This window comes from Gadus morhua, chromosome 7 (genome assembly GCF_902167405.1).
Source record: "Gadus morhua chromosome 7, gadMor3.0, whole genome shotgun sequence".
Lineage (NCBI taxonomy): Eukaryota > Metazoa > Chordata > Actinopteri > Gadiformes > Gadidae > Gadus > Gadus morhua.
In genome coordinates, this window is record NC_044054.1 from 6,575,740 (window position 1) to 6,581,920 (window position 6,181).

The window sequence follows — 6,181 nt, forward strand, 5'->3', positions numbered from 1 at the left end:
CATTTGCTCCAAGCAAAATCTCAACCCTACGCCTTGCTGTTGCGCATTCATGCGCAGCATAGGGTCATCCCATTTGTCGTTTTATTGAGGGGTAAGGGGTAAGGCGGAGGGCTAGCATCCCGTTGAAGTTAAGATTTTCAATGGGCGGGCGAAAAGATGTGACAGGATCGAAAACCAAAAATCTTTCTTATGATAATCATTCAATAAATGATGATGACCATTGCATTATCATTGTGCCATTTGAATGTTACGTAGGCATTTTCTTTATAACAAGCACAACCACAAAATCTCCCGGAGCAGAGCTTCCGACTCACGCCGGTGCCCCCGCAGTCCGGCCGGGGAGCTGCCGGGACCATGTCCCATTCTGTTCAACAAAATGGGACAATGATATTCATATGTTCCATGTTCTAGGAACTCCAGGTTGAAGATAAGCTTTGATCCCCTGCCAAGTAATGCAATAGTCTGTTTAAAAAATGTTAATTAGCCTGGGCCTGGTTTCCCAATAATGGTCACTCTTCGTGCGCTACGAAAACTCCTACGCTAAGAATTATCAAAGTTGTTAACCTCTATAGCCCTGGTTTCAGAACGATCACTTAGGAGTCTTCTTAGGAAACACTCCATGGATTTTCCATTCCATGCGCAGACAGCGTTCTAAAAAAGATTGCAGTCTTTGCGAATAAAACATTGCTCAAAGTCCTTCTAGTAGGCCCAAACATTTATTTAACCATCGGCCAACGTAGCATAGCCTACACTGATTAAAAAAAAGATGTAGAAACAGCGGAGATTGAGGCAATTACCTCCTTAATTACATCTGTCACAGCCGTTCAAATTAGGCTATTAATTTTCTGTTTACAAAGGTGTCTGAGTTGTTGATCATTTATGAAAATAGGCATTTTGAAATGAAAACTAAATTTTGAATAGTTTTATTCAAAATTATTATATAACACTGTTCATGCTGAGACTGCTTTGCTTTTTGCTACATGTAGGGGTCTGTGTGCGGGCTTTTTCGCACCGCCAGGCCAGTCTGTTTGTCAGGTGAAAACTAAATGTCAAGGGAAAGAGGCGGTGGTTGACAAGTCATTCGACCACCTACAACGTTCTCTCATTTCTAACAATGGTTTATTTGTTTCCCAGCATTGTTTTTGTAAAATGAATACAATATTATTTTGAAGTTGCGAGTTTTTGAAATGAATGGAAGCGACTCGGGCTGACCTCGCCTTTCTGTACCCACCGCACAAACAAAGAACACCCGAGACAACATCCTTAATTCAAACATGCCATTTAATTTGGCCTCATTTGGTTGAGGATGCGAACTTGCAATGAACAATTACCGTAATTTTCGGACTATAAACTGCGTCTTTTTCCCCATTTTTCGATTCTGTGTTTTATATAACGGTGCGGCTAATCTATGGATTTTTACAGCTAACGGCCACTAGGGGACCTCCTAAATCTTTGGATTTTACAGGTTACAGTCCACCAACTTTAACTCTATGGGCTCTATGACTGGTCCGCGCCCCCCCACCTTTAAGCGGCGGGCTCCAGCAGGAAAAGCTGGAGGCCGGAAAAGAGTGAGACAGGTAGCGCGCAAAAGTAAAAGAGGAAACGAGAGACGGAACAAGAGACAGAACGAGAGCAAGACAGACATTACGAGAGCAAGACAGCCATCTCTTTCCCGACAATCCCCTCTGTGCACGAACCCTTACATATGGTAATTAGGGCTGGCCTGAATTATTCGAATACTCAGAGCTTCGTTTTTTTTTTTCACGTACGTGACGTTACCAGAGCGAGGGAGGCAAACTATAAGCGTCAGCAACACCAAGCAGAGAAGCGAGAGAGGTGGAGGAAGAATGGATATCTTGTTTCCCTTTACTTTATAACACAACATCAGCGGGATCTCGGGAGGAAAAGTAATACTTAGCAAAATGCTAACCTTAGCTTAGTTGTTTGTTTACGTTCGCTGTACAGCGCCGCTCCAATCCACTGTGACTGGCTTGCTGCAGAGCGTGAGCGTCTTGGGAATACCCGGTCAATATAATGGATGTAATATGGACACATAAGAAAATCAATATTCGGTATTTGTTATGGATTTATTGATTTATTTCAAATTCCCTGAAAAGATGCACGTTCCAGGATGATTTGAAAAACTCCCATAAGGGCTGAGATAGCAGAGGACAGCTGATTTGGAACGGAACAACAGCTGTTCGCTTTCACGGGGAAAAACTAAGGAACTTCAACCCACTTAGGGCTACTAATTACCGTTTAAAAGCTATTAAATCATCAACAAAATATTCCGATACTGTCAAAATCGGTTCCAGGGAGTATATAGGGATTATTAATGTTGTTTTTGATGTTTTTTTTTTCTGGAACGAGTATTTGAATATTCACTCGGAAAAACCAACGAGTATTCGAAGCCTGAAAAATGGCATTCAAGCCAGCCCTAATGGTATTTAAACAATAAAACACCTGCGGCTCATAGTCCAGTGCGGCTTATATATGTACACATCAATCAATTTAGCTGCTGCGGTTTAAACTCCGCTGCGCCTTATAGTGCGGAAAATACGGTACAACAACAACTTGGCCTATCCTGCTATCCTGCATGTCTATCCTGCTACGCCACCCATCACTTCCTTCCATTAACTGTCAAAACACCTAGGCTATTAAGGCAAAATGTTTCATCATACTGCATTTTTTTATACTAGTTGCAAATACTCTTTAAAATCAGAGCAACCGGAATAACGCTGAAATTCATCCCAGCCTTTATACCACAGATACTCTAGTGTCTATAGCATATAACCGCGTTGTCTGATTACAGTTTAATTCATTTGTCACAATTTAGCAGCTCCCGTATTGAAGAATAATCACTGCGCCATTCGTTTCAATGGGAATCGCGACAGTCTATAACTTCAACATAAAGTGTACATATTTACAATTCCAAATTCGTCCCAGCCTTTATACCACAGATACTCTAGGGTCTATAGCATATAACCTTGTTGTCTGATTAAAGTTTAATTCATTTTCCACAATTTACCAGCTCTCGTTTTGAAGAATAATCACGCGCCATTCGTTTAAATGGGAATCGCAACGGTCTATTCTTTCAACATAAAGTGTACATATTTATAATTTGAAATTCGTCCCAGCCAAGTTACTCTAGGTCTATAGCATATAACCGCGTTTTCTGATTACAGTTTAATGCAACAGTAAGCTGACAAAATTAACACCGCAACTGCAAATTAACCACACAGCGATAACCATGGCAACCGGTCAAACAAATGTTCTTTTTGCCATCATTCTGCGCGCACATCCGCCGTGTTGATAAACAAATAATCCCCATTTACTGCAGCCAATCAAATTGCTTCCCACTGCAAAGCCGATGTGTCGATATAATACAAAAGATGACACAAATATAACCCAGGTCCTGTAAGGGACTCTTATCTCTCTCATATCTCAGTCTGTCCATGTTTCTTTACAACCCACCTCAGTCAGATATGGAGTGTACCATTGCAGCTGCACCGCCTCCAGTCGGAGTCTGGCGTATCGGAGTGTTGCCATAGTCAATCTTTAAAGCCTCTTGAGCCATCTAACGTTGGTCGGCGATGATAAGGGCCTCATCTAGATCAGGAGCCCCCTGCTCCTGACAGTTAGCTCTCAAGGCCGGGTCAAACCCCGCCAGAAACCTGCAAAACTCTTGTTTCTGAGCTATGTCTCTGAAACAGTCTAGAAAATGTTTTTGGCCAAATGCCTCCTGCATACTCTCCGTTACTGCAATATAGTTGGACTGAACGGCTGGCAGACTATCCCATAACAGAAAAGCAGCTTTGGTTTGACCCGTTTGTAAAATTCTGACTTCTTCAAAGTCATAGTCACCTTCAGTGCCTCCCACTAGCGCCTTCACGGCAACCTCATACTGCCTGGCTCAGCAGGGGAAGCTTTGCTTTTCCTCTCCCGCATAGGGCGGTGGATGTTCAATCTTTACATTGCTGGAGAATGGTCGTTCCCTGCAGCGCTGCCTGTAGTCCAACAGATCCTTGTCAAACTTTCACATTTTGCTTCTTTTATTTCATTCATGTAGCTCTTTTTAACTGAGCTCACAACGACGATGAGTTGAAGGCTGAAGTCCTCATGCTTGACGCTGATCACAGATTCTCCACGCATACTAGCTAAACCTCATCCTCCTCCTCATCGTCATCCGCTTATCCGGGGTCGGGTCGCGGGGGGAGCAGCTCAAGCAGGGGGCCCCAGACTTCCCTTTCCCGGGCCACATTGACCAGCTCTGACGGGGGGATCCCGAGGCGTTCCCAGGCCAGTGTTGAGATATAACCTCTCCACCTAGTCCTGGGTCTTCCCCGAGGTCTCCTCCCCACTGGACGTGCCTGACACACCTCCCAAGGAAGGCGCCCAGTGGGCATCCTTACCAGATGCCCGAACCACCTCAGCTGACTCCTTTCTAAGTAAAGGAGCAGCGGCTCTAATCCGAGTTCCTCACGGATGGCTGAGCTTCTCACACCCTATCCCTAAGGGAGACGCCAGCCACCCTTCTGAGAAAACTCATCTGGGCCGCTTGTACCCGCGATCTCGTCCTTTCGGTCATCACCCAGCCCTCATGACCATAGGTGAGGATAGGAACGAAGATCGACCGGTAGATCGAGAGCTTTGCCTTGCGGCTCAGCTCTCTTTTCGTTACAACGGTGCGGTAAAGCGAACGCAATACCGCCCCCGCTGCTCCGATTCTCCGGCCAATCTCACGCTCCATAGTACCCTCACTCGCGAACAAGACCCCGAGGTACTTGAACTCCTTCACTTGGGCTAAGGACTCATTTCCTACCCGGAGTAAGCAATCCACCGGTTTCCTGCTAAGAGTCATGGCCTCAGATTTAGCGGTGCTGATCCTCATCCCAGCCGCTTCACACTCGGCCGCCAGCCGATCCAGTGAGTGCTGAAGGTCACAGGCCGATGATCCAATGAGGACCACATCATCTGCAAAAAGCAGTGACGAGATCCTCAGACCACCGAACTGCAACCCCTCCCCACCACGACTACTAGCTAAACCGTGTACAGCTAAACTAACCGCGCTAGAAGTAATTTGTTACTTAACTAAACTTTTCACAACAGTTTTGTCCGTTTCAGTAATTTTAGATGGGCATCCGAACAGAACTAATCCCACCGCTGCCATCAATGTAACCAAGTGTTTTATTGTTGCCTATACTTGGTTAATATATAAAGAAAGAATTGGCAAAATTCATTCACTGAACGGGGCTTACCAATTTATTGTCAGCACATCAAAATAGCAACCAACACACAGACACTTCCATTCTGCCCCTTCAGAATAGGATTCCCTTACAGGAACTGGGTGACGCAAACAGCAGGTGACTTAACACAATCCTATAATTCAACTTTTTGGAAAAATATAACAGCCAGATTTTTCCTGCTTCTTCTTGCTTGTTATTGCAAAATAGATCCAGTAGACGAATGGAGTGTATTTGCATAACCGCAATATGATTGGCCGACGGATCCGCCGCTGACTGAATTGTTTAACGTTTCACAACTTTTTACGCCAATGAATTGTGGGTCCGTCCGTTCTGTCGGCTCCGTGGCCTGAGTCAAAAAGTTGAGAAATGTTCAACTTCTCAGGCAGCGACGGATCCGTCGGCCAATCAGACTGCGTTATGTAAATATACGCAATGACACTGTCCAATGAAATCGCCTTTGTATTAAAACCGGAAGAACACATGGATACGTCAAAAAGCCCCTATCCGTCGACGGACGCATGTAGTGTGAACAAGGCGTAATGGAGGCCTGAGACTCAATCCAAACCAGTGTAAATCAAAGTAAAGTGCGGCAAGCAGAAATTTCTCATAACAGTTTTAAAGGGCACATGCGATTCCAGGCTCGGCTTGTGGTGTTGTGTCGCCATCTAGAGGTCAAAGTGGTCCACTGCAGGGTTACTGTGTGTGTGTGTGTGTGTGTGGTTGGTGTCTTTGTTTCTGTGTGTGTATGTGAGTACTTTTGCCTGTGTGGTATTGTGTGAGGTCGATGTGTGAATGTGTGCATGAGTGTGTGTCTGTATGTGTGTGTATGTTTGCGGTAGTGCATGCATGTGCAGAGAGAGAGAGAGAGAGGGAGAGGGAGAAAGACGGACACAGAGGGAGAAAGACGGACACAGAGAGAGAGGGAGAGAGGGAGA